Source organism: Ambystoma mexicanum, chromosome 12 (genome assembly GCF_040938575.1).
Source record: "Ambystoma mexicanum isolate Mex_15411 chromosome 12, UKY_AmexF1_1, whole genome shotgun sequence".
In the NCBI taxonomy this organism is placed as follows: domain Eukaryota; kingdom Metazoa; phylum Chordata; class Amphibia; order Caudata; family Ambystomatidae; genus Ambystoma; species Ambystoma mexicanum.
This window is the reverse complement of record NC_090936.1, coordinates 182725263-182739345: the sequence shown is the minus strand read 5'-3', so window position 1 is coordinate 182739345 and position 14083 is coordinate 182725263.

The following is a 14083-nucleotide window of genomic DNA, read 5'->3' as shown; positions in this document are numbered from 1 at the left end:
AAAAAGGGGTTTACAGGCATCCTAAACCCCCTAAAGTCCAGAAAATGTTGGTTGCCCAAAAACGGTGTCAGAGAGCTCTGAATGTCCCAAAAATATTTGCAGCCTGAAATGGGCATTAAACCGCATCCTAGACCACTGAAATTCCCAAAAATATTCATGGCACGAAAAATGCATCCTACACCGCTGAAAGTTCAGAACATGTTAGCAGCCCAAAAAAAGGCCTTAAAATGCATCTTAGGCTGCAAAAATGTTGAAAACTTTGGGGGCCCAAAAAAGGGGTTTACAGGCATCCTAGACCCCCTAAAGTCCAGAAAATGTTGGTTGCCCAAAAACGGTGTCAGAGAGCTCTGAATATCCCAAAAACATTTGCAGCCTGAAATGGGCATTAACCCGCATCCTAGACCACTGAAATTCCCAAAAATATTTATGGCACGAAAAATGCATGCTACACCACTGAAAGTTCAGAATATGTTAGCAGCCCAAAAAAGGCCTTAATATGCATTTTAGGCTGCAAAAATGTTGAAAACTGTAGAGGCCCAAAAAAGGGGTTTACAGTCATCCTAGACCCCCTAAAGTCCAGAAAAAGTTGGTGGCCCAAAAACTGTGTCAGAGAGCTCTGAATGTCCCAAAAACATTTGCAGCCTGAAATGGGCATTAACCCTCATCCTAGACCACTGAAATTCCCAAAAAATATTTATGGCACAAAAAATGCATCCTGCAACGCTGAAAGTTCAGAATATGTTAGCAGCCCAAAAAAAGGCCTTAAAATGCATCTTAGGCTGCAAAAATGTTGAAAACTTTGGAGGCCCAAAAAAGGGGTTTACAGGCATCCTAGACCCCCTAAAGTCCAGAAAATGTTGGTTGCCCAAAAACGGTGTCAGAGAGCTCTGAATGTCCCAAAAATATTTGCAGCCTGAAATGGGCATTAAACCGCATCCTAGACCACTGAAATTCCCAAAAATATTCATGGCACGAAAAATGCATCCTACACCGCTGAAAGTTCAGAACATGTTAGCAGCCCAAAAAAAGGCCTTAAAATACATCTTAGGCTGCAAAAATGTTGAAAACTTTGGGGGCCCAAAAAAGGGGTTTACAGGCATCCTAGACCCCCTAAAGTCCAGAAAATGTTGGTTGCCCAAAAACGGTGTCAGAGAGCTCTGAATATCCCAAAAACATTTGCAGCCTGAAATGGGCATTAACCCGCATCCTAGACCACTGAAATTCCCAAAAATATTTATGGCACGAAAAATGCATGCTACACCACTGAAAGTTCAGAATGTGTTAGCAGCCCAAAAAAGGCCTTAATATGCATTTTAGGCTGCAAAAATGTTGAAAACTTTAGAGGTCCAAAAAAGGGGTTTACAGTCATCCTAGACCCCCTAAAGTCCAGAAAAAGTTGGTGGCCCAAAAACTGTGTCAGAGAGCTCTGAATGTCCCAAAAACATTTGCAGCCTGAAATGGGCATTAACCCTCATCCTAGACCACTGAAATTCCCAAAAATATTTATGGCACGAAAAATGCATCCTACACCACTGAAAGTTCAGAATATGTTAGCAGCCCAAAAAAGGCCTTAATATGAATTTTAGGCTGCAAAAATGTTGAAAACTTTAGAGGCCCAAAAAAGGGGTTTAAAGTCATCCTAGACCCCCTAAAGTCCAGAAAAAGTTGGTGGCCCAAAAACTGTGTCAGAGAGCTCTGAATGTCCCAAAAACATTTGCAGCCTGAAATGGGCATTAACCCTCATCCTAGACCACTGAAATTCCCAAAAAATATTTATGGCACGAAAAATGCATCCTGCACCGCTGAAAGTTCAGAATATGTTAGCAGCCCACAAAAAGGCCTTAAAATGCATCTTAGGCTGCAAAAATGTTGAAAACCTTGGAGGCCCAAAAAAGGGGTTCACAGGCATCCTAGACCCCCTAAAGTCCAGAAAATGTTGGTTGCCCAAAAACGGTGTCAGAGAGATCTGAATATCCCAAAAACATTTGCAGCCTGAAATGGGCATTAACCCGCATCCTAGACCACTGAAATTCCCAAAAATATTTATGGAAATAACATGCATCCTGCACCACTGAAAGTTCAGAATATGATAGCAGCCCAAAAAAGGCCTTAAAATGCATCTTAGGCTGCAAAAATGTTGAAAACTTTGGAGGCCCAAAAAAGGGGTTTGCAGGCATCCTAGACCCCCTAATGTCCAGAAAATGTTGGATGCCCAAAAACGGTGTCAGAGAGCTCTGAATATCCCAAAAACATTTGTAGCCCATAAGGGGCATTAACACGTATCCTAGACCACTGAAATTCCCAAAAATATTTATGGTACGAAAATTGCATCTTACACCCTGAAAGTTCAGAATATGTTAGAAGCCCAAAAAATGCCTTAAAATGCATTTTATGGCTGCAAAAATGTAGAAAACTTTGGAGGCCCAAAAAAGGGGTTTACAGGCATCCTAGACCCCCTAAAGTCCAGAAAATGTTGGTGGCCTAAAAACTGTGTCAAAAAGCTCTGAATGTCCCAAAAACATTTGCAGCCTGAAATGGGCATTAACCCGCATCCTTAACCACTGAAATTCCCAAAAATATTTATGGCAGGAAAAACGCATCCTACACCGCTGAAAGTTCAGAATATGTTAGCAGCCCAAAAAAGCCCATAACATGCATCTTAGGGCTGCAAAAATGTAGAAAACTTTGGAGGCCCAAAAAAGGGGTTTACAGACATCCTAGACCCCCTAAAGTCCAGAAAATGTTGGTTGCCCAAAAACGGTGTCAGAGAGCTCTGAATGTCCCAAAAATATTTGCAGCCTGAAATGGGCATTAACCTGCATCCTAGACCACTGAAATTCCGAAAAATAGATTTGGCACGGAAAATGCATCTTACACCACTGAAAGTTCAGAATATGTTAGCAGCCCAAAAAATGCCTTAAAATGCATCGTAGGCTGCAAAAATGTTGAAAACTTTGGAGGTCCAAAAAAGGGGTTTACAGGCATCCTAGACCCCCTAAAGTCCAGAAAATGTTGGTGGCCTAAAAACTGTGTCAGAAAGCTCTGAATGTCCCAAAAACATTTGCAGCCTGAAATGGGCATTAACCCGCATCCTTAACCACTGAAATTCCCAAAAATATTTATGGCAGGAAAAACGCATCATACACCGCTGAAAGTTCAGAATATGTTAGCAGCCCAAAAAAGGCCATAACATGCCTCTTAGGGCTGCAAAAATGTAGAAAACTTTGGAGGCCCAAAAAAGGGGTTAACAGACATCCTAGGCCCCCTAAAGTCCAGAAAATGTTGGTGGCCCATAAACGCTGTCAGAGAGCTCTGAATATCCCAAAAACATTTGCAGCCTGAAATGGGCATTAACCCTCATCCTAGACCACTGAAATTCCCAAAAATATTTATGGCACGAAAAATGCATCCTACACCACTGAAAGTTCAGAATATGTTAGCAGCCCAAAAAAGGCCTTAATATGCATTTTAGGCTGCAAAAATGTTGAAAACTTTAGAGGCCCAAAAAAGGGGTTTACAGTCATCCTAGACCCCCTAAAGTCCAGAAAAAGTTGGTGGCCCAAAAACTGTGCCAGAGAGCTCTGAATGTCCCAAAAACATTTGCAGCCTGAAATGGGCATTAACCCTCATCCTAGACCACTGAAATTCCCAAAAAATATTTATGGCACGAAAAATGCAACCTGCACCGCTGAAAGTTCAGAATATGATAGCAGCCCAAAAAAGGCCTTAAAATGCATCTTAGGCTGCAAAAATGTTGAAAACTTTGGAGGCCCAAAAAAGGGGTTTGCAGGCATCCTAGACCCCCTAATGTCCAGAAAATGTTGGATGCCCAAAAACGGTGTCAGAGAGCTCTGAATATCCCAAAAACATTTGTAGCCCATAAGGGGCATTAACACGTATCCTAGACCACTGAAATTCCCAAAAATATTTATGGCACGAAAAATGCATCCTACACCACTGAAAGTTCAGAATATGTTAGCAGCCCACAAAAAGGCCTTAAAATGCATCTTAGGCTGCAAAAATGTTGAAAACTTTGGAGGCCCAAAAAAGGGGTTTACAGGCATCCTAGACCCCCTAAAGTCCAGAAAATGTTGGTTGCCCAAAAACGGTGTCAGAGAGCTCTGAATATCCCAAAAACATTTGCAGCCTGAAATGGGCATTAACCCGCATCCTAGACCACTGAAATTCCCAAAAATATTTATGGAAATAACATGCATCCTGCACCACTGAAAGTTCAGAATATGATAGCAGCCCAAAAAAGGCCTTAAAATGCATCTTAGGCTGCAAAAATGTTGAAAACTTTGGAGGCCCAAAAAAGGGGTTTGCAGGCATCCTAGACCCCCTAATGTCCAGAAAATGTTGGATGCCCAAAAACGGTGTCAGAGAGCTCTGAATATCCCAAAAACATTTGTAGCCCATAAGGGGCATTAACACGTATCCTAGACCACTGAAATTCCCAAAAATATTTATGGTACGAAAATTGCATCTTACACCCTGAAAGTTCAGAATATGTTAGAAGCCCAAAAAATGCCTTAAAATGCATTTTATGGCTGCAAAAATGTAGAAAACTTTGGAGGCCCAAAAAAGGGGTTTACAGGCATCCTAGACCCCCTAAAGTCCAGAAAATGTTGGTGGCCTAAAAACTGTGTCAAAAAGCTCTGAATGTCCCAAAAACATTTGCAGCCTGAAATGGGCATTAACCCGCATCCTTAACCACTGAAATTCCCAAAAATATTTATGGCAGGAAAAACGCATCCTACACCGCTGAAAGTTCAGAATATGTTAGCAGCCCAAAAAAGGCCATAACATGCATCTTAGGGCTGCAAAAATGTAGAAAACTTTGGAGGCCCAAAAAAGGGGTTTACAGACATCCTAGACCCCCTAAAGTCCAGAAAATGTTGGTGGCCCAAAAACGGTGTCAGAGAGCTCTGAATATCCCAAAAACATTTGCAGCCTGAAATGGGCATTCACCCGCATCCTAGACCACTGAAATTCCCAAATATATTTATGGCACGAAAAATGCATCCTGCACCGCTGAAAGTTCAGAATATGTTAGCAGCCCAAAAAAAGGCCTTAAAATGCATCTTAGGCTGCAAAAATGTTGAAAACTTTGGAGGCCCAAAAAAGGGGTTTACAGGCATCCTAGACCCCCTAAAGTCCAGAAAATGTTGGTTGCCCAAAAACTGTGCCAGAGAGCTCTGAATGTCCCAAAAACATTTGCAGCCTGAAATGGGCATTAACCCTCATCCTAGACCACTGAAATTCCCAAAAAATATTTATGGCACGAAAAATGCAACCTGCACCGCTGAAAGTTCAGAATATGTTAGCAGCCCACAAAAAGGCCTTAAAATGCATCTTAGGCTGCAAAAATGTTGAAAACTTTGGAGGCCCAAAAAAGGGGTTTACAGGCATCCTAGACCCCCTAAAGTCCAGAAAATGTTGGTTGCCCAAAAACGGTGTCAGAGAGCTCTGAATATCCCAAAAACATTTGCAGCCTGAAATGGGCATTAACCCGCATCCTAGACCACTGAAATTCCCAAAAATATTTATGGAAATAACATGCATCCTGCACCACTGAAAGTTCAGAATATGATAGCAGCCCAAAAAAGGCCTTAAAATGCATCTTAGGCTGCAAAAATGTTGAAAACTTTGGAGGCCCAAAAAAGGGGTTTGCAGGCATCCTAGACCCCCTAATGTCCAGAAAATGTTGGATGCCCAAAAACGGTGTCAGAGAGCTCTGAATATCCCAAAAACATTTGTAGCCCATAAGGGGCATTAACACGTATCCTAGACCACTGAAATTCCCAAAAATATTTATGGTACGAAAATTGCATCTTACACCCTGAAAGTTCAGAATATGTTAGAAGCCCAAAAAATGCCTTAAAATGCATTTTATGGCTGCAAAAATGTAGAAAACTTTGGAGGCCCAAAAAAGGGGTTTACAGGCATCCTAGACCCCCTAAAGTCCAGAAAATGTTGGTGGCCTAAAAACTGTGTCAAAAAGCTCTGAATGTCCCAAAAACATTTGCAGCGTGAAATGGGCATTAACCCGCATCCTTAACCACTGAAATTCCCAAAAATATTTATGGCAGGAAAAACGCATCCTACACCGCTGAAAGTTCAGAATATGTTAGCAGCCCAAAAAAGGCCATAACATGCATCTTAGGGCTGCAAAAATGTAGAAAACTTTGGAGGCCCAAAAAAGGGGTTTACAGACATCCTAGACCCCCTAAAGTCCAGAAAATGTTGGTGGCCCAAAAACGGTGTCAGAGAGCTCTGAATATCCCAAAAACATTTGCAGCCTGAAATGGGCATTCACCCGCATCCTAGACCACTGAAATTCCCAAAAATATTTATGGCACGAAATATGCATCCTGCACCGCTGAAAGTTCAGAACATGTTAGCAGCCCAAAAAAAGGCCTTAAAATGCATCTTAGGCTGCAAAAATGTTGAAAACTTTGGGGGCCCAAAAAAGGGGTTTACAGGCATCCTAGACCCCCTAAAGTCCAGAAAATGTTGGTTGCCCAAAAACGGTGTCAGAGAGCTCTGAATATCCCAAAAATATTTGCAGCCTGAAATGGGCATTAACCCGCATCCTAGACCACTGAAATTCCCAAAAATATTTATGGCACGAAAAATGCATGCTACACCACTTAAAGTTCAGAATATGTAAGCAGCCCAAAAAAGGCCTTAATATGCATTTTAGGCTGCAAAAATGTTGAAAACTTTAGAGGCCCAAAAAAGGGGTTTACAGTCATCCTAGAGCCCCTAAAGTCCAGAAAAATTTGGTGGCCCAAAAACTGTGTCAGAGAGCTCTGAATGTCCCAAAAACATTTGCAGCCTGAAATGGGCATTAACCCTCATCCTAGACCACTGAAATTCCCAAAAATATTTATGGCACGAAAAATGCATCCTACACCACTGAAAGTTCAGAATATGTTAGCAGCCCAAAAAAGGCCTTAATATGAATTTTAGGCTGCAAAAATGTTGAAAACTTTAGAGGCCCAAAAAAGGGGTTTACAGTCATCCTAGACCCCCTAAAGTCCAGAAAAAGTTGGTGGCCCAAAAACTGTGTCAGAGAGCTCTGAATGTCCCAAAAACATTTGCAGCCTGAAATGGGCATTAACCCTCATCCTAGACCACTGAAATTCCCAAAAAATATTTATGGCACGAAAAATGCATCCTGCACCGCTGAAAGTTCAGAATATGTTAGCAGCCCACAAAAAGGCCTTAAAATGCATCTTAGGCTGCAAAAATGTTGAAAACTTTGGAGGCCCAAAAAAGGGGTTTACAGGCATCCTACACCCCCTAAAGTCCAGAAAATGTTGGTTGCCCAAAAATGGTGTCAGAGAGCTCTGAATATCCCAAAAACATTTGTAGCCCATAAGGGGCATTAACACGTATCCTAGACCACTGAAATTCCCAAAAATATTTATGGTACGAAAATTGCATCTTACACCCTGAAAGTTCAGAATATGTTAGAAGCCCAAAAAATGCCTTAAAATGCATTTTATGGCTGCAAAAATGTAGAAAACTTTGGAGGCCCAAAAGTGGGGTTTACAGGCATCCTAGACCCCCTAAAGTCCAGAAAATGTTGGTGGCCTAAAAACGGTGTCAGAGAGCTCTGAATATCCCAAAAACATTTTCAGCCTGAAATCGGCATTAACCAGCATCCTAGACCACTGAAATTCCCAAAAATATTTATGGCACGAAAAATGCATGCTACACCACTTAAAGTTCAGAATATGTTAGCAGCCCAAAAAAGGCCTTAATATGCATTTTAGGCTGCAAAAATGTTGAAAACTTTGGAGGCCCAAAAAAGGGGTTTACAGTCATCCTAGACCACCTAAAGTCCAGAAAAAGTTGGTGGCCCAAAAACTGTGTCAGAGAGCTCTGAATGTCCCAAAAACATTTGCAGCCTGAAATGGGCATTAACCCTCATCCTAGACCACTGAAATTCCCAAAAATATTTATGGCACGAAAAATGCATCCTACACCACTGAAAGTTCAGAATATGTTAGCAGCCCAAAAAAGGCCTTAATATGCATTTGAGGCTGCAAAAATGTTGAAAACTGTAGAGGCCCAAAAAAGGGGTTTACAGTCATCCTAGACCCCCTAAAGTCCAGAAAAAGTTGGTGGCCCAAAAACTGTGTCAGAGAGCTCTGAATGTCCCAAAAACATTTGCAGCCTGAAATGGGCATTAACCCTCATCCTAGACCACTGAAATTCCCAAAAAATATTTATGGCACGAAAAATGCATCCTGCAACGCTGAAAGTTCAGAATATGTTAGCAGCCCAAAAAAAGGCCTTAAAATGCATCTTAGGCTGCAAAAATGTTGAAAACTTTGGAGGCCCAAAAAAGGGGTTTACAGGCATCCTAGACCCCCTAAAGTCCAGAAAATGTTGGTTGCCCAAAAACGGTGTCAGAGAGCTCTGAATGTCCCAAAAATATTTGCAGCCTGAAATGGGCATTAAACCGCATCCTAGACCACTGAAATTCCCAAAAATATTCATGGCACGAAAAATGCATCCTACACCGCTGAAAGTTCAGAACATGTTAGCAGCCCAAAAAAAGGCCTTAAAATGCATCTTAGGCTGCAAAAATGTTGAAAACTTTGGGGGCCCAAAAAAGGGGTTTACAGGCATCCTAGACCCCCTAAAGTCCAGAAAATGTTGGTTGCCCAAAAACGGTGTCAGAGAGCTCTGAATATCCCAAAAACATTTGCAGCCTGAAATGGGCATTAACCCGCATCCTAGACCACTGAAATTCCCAAAAATATTTATGGCACGAAAAATGCATGCTACACCACTGAAAGTTCAGAATATGTTAGCAGCCCAAAAAAGGCCTTAATATGCATTTTAGGCTGCAAAAATGTTGAAAACTTTAGAGGCCCAAAAAAGGGGTTTACAGTCATCCTAGACCCCCTAAAGTCCAGAAAAAGTTGGTGGCCCAAAAACTGTGTCAGAGAGCTCTGAATGTCCCAAAAACATTTGCAGCCTGAAATGGGCATTAACCCTCATCCTAGACCACTGAAATTCCCAAAAATATTTATGGCACGAAAAATGCATCCTACACCACTGAAAGTTCAGAATATGTTAGCAGCCCAAAAAAGGCCTTAATATGAATTTTAGGCTGCAAAAATGTTGAAAACTTTAGAGGCCCAAAAAAGGGGTTTACAGTCATCCTAGACCCCCTAAAGTCCAGAAAAAGTTGGTGGCCCAAAAACTGTGTCAGAGAGCTCTGAATGTCCCAAAAACATTTGCAGCCTGAAATGGGCATTAACCCTCATCCTAGACCACTGAAATTCCCAAAAAATATTTATGGCACGAAAAATGCATCCTGCACCGCTGAAAGTTCAGAATATGTTAGCAGCCCACAAAAAGGCCTTAAAATGCATCTTAGGCTGCAAAAATGTTGAAAACCTTGGAGGCCCAAAAAAGGGGTTTACAGGCATCCTAGACCCCCTAAAGTCCAGAAAATGTTGGTTGCCCAAAAACGGTGTCAGAGAGATCTGAATATCCCAAAAACATTTGCAGCCTGAAATGGGCATTAACCCGCATCCTAGACCACTGAAATTCCCAAAAATATTTATGGAAATAACATGCATCCTGCACCACTGAAAGTTCAGAATATGATAGCAGCCCAAAAAAGGCCTTAAAATGCATCTTAGGCTGCAAAAATGTTGAAAACTTTGGAGGCCCAAAAAAGGGGTTTGCAGGCATCCTAGACCCCCTAATGTCCAGAAAATGTTGGATGCCCAAAAACGGTGTCAGAGAGCTCTGAATATCCCAAAAACATTTGTAGCCCATAAGGGGCATTAACACGTATCCTAGACCACTGAAATTCCCAAAAATATTTATGGTACGAAAATTGCATCTTACACCCTGAAAGTTCAGAATATGTTAGAAGCCCAAAAAATGCCTTAAAATGCATTTTATGGCTGCAAAAATGTAGAAAACTTTGGAGGCCCAAAAAAGGGGTTTACAGGCATCCTAGACCCCCTAAAGTCCAGAAAATGTTGGTGGCCTAAAAACTGTGTCAAAAAGCTCTGAATGTCCCAAAAACATTTGCAGCCTGAAATGGGCATTAACCCGCATCCTTAACCACTGAAATTCCCAAAAATATTTATGGCAGGAAAAACGCATCCTACACCGCTGAAAGTTCAGAATATGTTAGCAGCCCAAAAAAGCCCATAACATGCATCTTAGGGCTGCAAAAATGTAGAAAACTTTGGAGGCCCAAAAAAGGGGTTTACAGACATCCTAGACCCCCTAAAGTCCAGAAAATGTTGGTGGCCCAAAAACGGTGTCAGAGAGCTCTGAATATCCCAAAAACATTTGCAGCCTGAAATGGGCATTAACCCGCATCCTAGACCACTGAAATTCCCAAATATATTTATGGCACGAAAAATGCATCCTGCACCGCTGAAAGTTCAGAATATGTTAGCAGCCCAAAAAAAGGCCTTAAAATGCATCTTAGGCTGCAAAAATGTTGAAAACTTTGGAGGCCCAAAAAAGGGGTTTACAGGCATCCTAGACCCCCTAAAGTCCAGAAAATGTTGGTTGCCCAAAAACGGTGTCAGAGAGCTCTGAATGTCCCAAAAATATTTGCAGCCTGAAATGGGCATTAAACCGCATCCTAGACCACTGAAATTCCCAGAAATATTCATGGCACGAAAAATGCATCCTACACCGCTGAAAGTTCAGAATATGTTAGCAGCCCAAAAAAGGCCTTAAAATGCATCTTAGGCTGCAAAAATATTGAAAACTTTGGAGGTCCAAAAAAGGGGTTTACAGTCATCCTAGGCCCCCTAAAGTCCAGAAAATGTTGGTTGCCCAAAAACGGTGTCAGAGAGCTCTGAATGTCCCAAAAATATTTGCAGCCTGAAATGGGCATTAACCTGCATCCTAGACCACTGAAATTCCGAAAAATAGATTTGGCACGGAAAATGCATCTTACACCACTGAAAGTTCAGAATATGTTAGCAGCCCAAAAAATGCCTTAAAATGCATCGTAGGCTGCAAAAATGTTGAAAACTTTGGAGGTCCAAAAAAGGGGTTTACAGGCATCCTAGACCCCCTAAAGTCCAGAAAATGTTGGTGGCCTAAAAACTGTGTCAGAAAGCTCTGAATGTCCCAAAAACATTTGCAGCCTGAAATGGGTATTAACCCGCATCCTTAACCACTGAAATTCCCAAAAATATTTATGGCACGAAAAATGCATCCTACACCACTGAAAGTTCAGAATATGTTAGCAGCCCAAAAAAGGCCTTAATATGAATTTTAGGCTGCAAAAATGTTGAAAACTTTAGAGGCCCAAAAAAGGGGTTTACAGTCATCCTAGACCCCCTAAAGTCCAGAAAAAGTTGGTGGCCCAAAAACTGTGTCAGAGAGCTCTGAATGTCCCAAAAACATTTGCAGCCTGAAATGGGCATTAACCCTCATCCTAGACCACTGAAATTCCCAAAAAATATTTATGGCACGAAAAATGCATCCTGCACCGCTGAAAGTTCAGAATATGTTAGCAGCCCACAAAAAGGCCTTAAAATGCATCTTAGGCTGCAAAAATGTTGAAAACCTTGGAGGCCCAAAAAAGGGGTTTACAGGCATCCTAGACCCCCTAAAGTCCAGAAAATGTTGGTTGCCCAAAAACGGTGTCAGAGAGATCTGAATATCCCAAAAACATTTGCAGCCTGAAATGGGCATTAACCCGCATCCTAGACCACTGAAATTCCCAAAAATATTTATGGAAATAACATGCATCCTGCACCACTGAAAGTTCAGAATATGATAGCAGCCCAAAAAAGGCCTTAAAATGCATCTTAGGCTGCAAAAATGTTGAAAACTTTGGAGGCCCAAAAAAGGGGTTTGCAGGCATCCTAGACCCCCTAATGTCCAGAAAATGTTGGATGCCCAAAAACGGTGTCAGAGAGCTCTGAATATCCCAAAAACATTTGTAGCCCATAAGGGGCATTAACACGTATCCTAGACCACTGAAATTCCCAAAAATATTTATGGTACGAAAATTGCATCTTACACCCTGAAAGTTCAGAATATGTTAGAAGCCCAAAAAATGCCTTAAAATGCATTTTATGGCTGCAAAAATGTAGAAAACTTTGGAGGCCCAAAAAAGGGGTTTACAGGCATCCTAGACCCCCTAAAGTCCAGAAAATGTTGGTGGCCTAAAAACTGTGTCAAAAAGCTCTGAATGTCCCAAAAACATTTGCAGCCTGAAATGGGCATTAACCCGCATCCTTAACCACTGAAATTCCCAAAAATATTTATGGCAGGAAAAACGCATCCTACACCGCTGAAAGTTCAGAATATGTTAGCAGCCCAAAAAAGGCCATAACATGCCTCTTAGGGCTGCAAAAATGTAGAAAACTTTGGAGGCCCAAAAAAGGGGTTAACAGACATCCTAGGCCCCCTAAAGTCCAGAACTTGTTGGTGGCCCATAAACGCTGTCAGAGAGCTCTGAATATCCCAAAAACATTTGCAGCCTGAAATGGGCATTAACCCTCATCCTAGACCACTGAAATTCCCAAAAATATTTATGGCACGAAAAATGCATCCTACACCACTGAAAGTTCAGAATATGTTAGCAGCCCAAAAAAGGCCTTAATATGCATTTTAGGCTGCAAAAATGTTGAAAACTTTAGAGGCCCAAAAAAGGGGTTTACAGTCATCCTAGACCCCCTAAAGTCCAGAAAAAGTTGGTGGCCCAAAAACTGTGCCAGAGAGCTCTGAATGTCCCAAAAACATTTGCAGCCTGAAATGGGCATTAACCCTCATCCTAGACCACTGAAATTCCCAAAAAATATTTATGGCACGAAAAATGCAACCTGCACCGCTGAAAGTTCAGAATATGTTAGCAGCCCACAAAAAGGCCTTAAAATGCATCTTAGGCTGCAAAAATGTTGAAAACTTTGGAGGCCCAAAAAAGGGGTTTACAGGCATCCTAGACCCCCTAAAGTCCAGAAAATGTTGGTTGCCCAAAAACGGTGTCAGAGAGCTCTGAATATCCCAAAAACATTTGCAGCCTGAAATGGGCATTAACCCGCATCCTAGACCACTGAAATTCCCAAAAATATTTATGGAAATAACATGCATCCTGCACCACTGAAAGTTCAGAATATGATAGCAGCCCAAAAAAGGCCTTAAAATGCATCTTAGGCTGCAAAAATGTTGAAAACTTTGGAGGCCCAAAAAAGGGGTTTGCAGGCATCCTAGACCCCCTAATGTCCAGAAAATGTTGGATGCCCAAAAACGGTGTCAGAGAGCTCTGAATATCCCAAAAACATTTGTAGCCCGTAAGGGGCATTAACACGTATCCTAGACCACTGAAATTCCCAAAAATATTTATGGTACGAAAATTGCATCTTACACCCTGAAAGTTCAGAATATGTTAGAAGCCCAAAAAATGCCTTAAAATGCATTTTATGGCTGCAAAAATGTAGAAAACTTTGGAGGCCCAAAAAAGGGGTTTACAGGCATCCTAGACCCCCTAAAGTCCAGAAAATGTTGGTGGCCTAAAAACTGTGTCAAAAAGCTCTGAATGTCCCAAAAACATTTGCAGCGTGAAATGGGCATTAACCCGCATCCTTAACCACTGAAATTCCCAAAAATATTTATGGCAGGAAAAACGCATCCTACACCGCTGAAAGTTCAGAATATGTTAGCAGCCCAAAAAAGGCCATAACATGCATCTTAGGGCTGCAAAAATGTAGAAAACTTTGGAGGCCCAAAAAAGGGGTTTACAGACATCCTAGACCCCCTAAAGTCCAGAAAATGTTGGTGGCCCAAAAACGGTGTCAGAGAGCTCTGAATATCCCAAAAACATTTGCAGCCTGAAATGGGCATTCACCCGCATCCTAGACCACTGAAATTCCCAAAAATATTTATGGCACGAAAAATGCATGCTACACCACTTAAAGTTCAGAATATGTTAGCAGCCCAAAAAAGGCCTTAATATGCATTTTAGGCTGCAAAAATGTTGAAAACTTTAGAGGCCCAAAAAAGGGGTTTACAGTCATCCTAGAGCCCCTAAAGTCCAGAAAAATTTGGTGGCCCAAAAACTGTGTCA